The following is a 1,879-nucleotide window of genomic DNA, read 5'->3' as shown; positions in this document are numbered from 1 at the left end:
AAACGATTCCTATACTATTTAAGTCGAGTATCATTTGAATTTTTTGATTTTTTTTTTTATTGTGGGCAGGTGATTTCAAGGGTTCAAGCAAAGGCCGTATCTACAGGTAACATAAGTCTAAGCTGTTGTATGATATGATAAAAGATTTTCTTAATGAATTTGTTATGTAGTTGGCTAGTAGGGATATTTGACGTTGCTTAGGAATCAAAAGGATGTTTCTACCATCTTTAAACAAAAGTTTAGATTTATATGTTTACAACTTTACATGCCGCTTAAGTGTGTTTGCGTGTGAAACTTTTGGCATAATATTTATCTTTATCTTTGGAGGGAAATCTGTTTCGAGAGCGAATGTGGGCTGTTTGTGTTTTGTTTCGTACGTCTATCTCATTTGACCCATTTGCATCTGTTGCGACAAGATAACTAGAAAATGCCTCAAATGCCCTTTCGAAACCACTTTGACCTGAAACCTAGATTTCCCTTCTGATTTGTAAAACACTATCCTACCCCCTACCTCTCTATCTTACTGGTAATATGTATATAAATAAAAAGTATAACACTCATGATTTTTTCGCTTGTGACCCGAAAATCCGACTCGTTTAAAGTTTTTGATGTGATTCAGTTAATTATACATATACCCATATGTTTCATATTTTATACGTAATAGTTTTTCTTTCCTAAAGTTACTTAATAATATTAATCATTACTAATATGTATATAAATAAAAAGTATAACACATGATTTTCTTTCTTTATTCAAATATCACATAAATAACATTATTGATGCATAACCAAAGTACATTATTTTAATTTAGTTTTGTTACATTTATTTTTTACCTAAAGTTATTTATTTTTATAAGATGAAAAATATCTTCATACACCATTCAAATTTTGGTCAAACCTTCTCCCTCAAGTCACTCTCCTAATCAATTTTATCATTAAAACATTCTAAAGAATAACCTCCTTATTTTAGTATAAATAAGAACTCACTCCCACCCCTTTCATTCTTGCACCACTCTTTGACAAGTTCAACAGATTATTATTTTTTTTTCATTTATAAGGTAGGGTTATAATTATTCAAGTCTTCTTCATTTTATTTCAATTTATTTTAAATTATTGTTCATACTAGTTAATCAAATGGTCATATGACCATAACACAATCATGTCTAAGAATCCACATAATCCATACACCATGGTGTATAGGGTGGATGAGACAAAGAACACAAGGAGATGATCGATTACACGAATGGCACACTTGAAACGTTCTTACATCTTTATTTTTCTGTTTTGAATCATTATTTTTTTTTGTTCAAAGGACCCAAGAATTTTTGATGATATATGCTAATAAATGTTATATAATCATATCCAAAAAAGTCCATAATTTTATTTCATAAAATCCTTTTCGAAATCGTTAGAATATTGCTTTTAGCAATATTTCAGTTTTGACATTAGATTTATCCGTCAAAGAAAGAGGCATATCTTGTTTATAACAAACTGAAATGGTGCAACACCAAATTCTATGATATACTTCAATGAAATACGGTTCTAAACACTATTTCTACGCATTTTAATGCATTCCTATTAATTCACAATAAATATTTTAAAAACAGTGCGCAGATTCGTACCCTTTAATTTACATGGCTGTTTTGGCCTATTTAGGTCACGAATTTGCAAACCTTTCCTAAATGAAAGTTGTTCAAAACATTCTAATTTAGTAGACTGGAAAGTCTTGATTTATAATAAAATTGTTTGATATTTTAAATACCTTACTCAAAACAGAACAGTTTGCTGTCCAAAAACTGATTTTTTTGTTTCATCTTCCTTTTTGATCTTTTCCTTATTTTTATCTTAATATTTATACATTAGATTTATTATTCTTTAAA

The sequence above is a fragment of the Bidens hawaiensis genome, unplaced genomic scaffold (genome assembly GCF_021521415.1).
Source record: "Bidens hawaiensis isolate Kalapana, Puna unplaced genomic scaffold, B.hawaiensis_p1.1 tig00034840_1, whole genome shotgun sequence".
In the NCBI taxonomy this organism is placed as follows: Eukaryota; Viridiplantae; Streptophyta; class Magnoliopsida; order Asterales; family Asteraceae; genus Bidens; species Bidens hawaiensis.
This window is presented reverse-complemented; position numbering follows the sequence as displayed.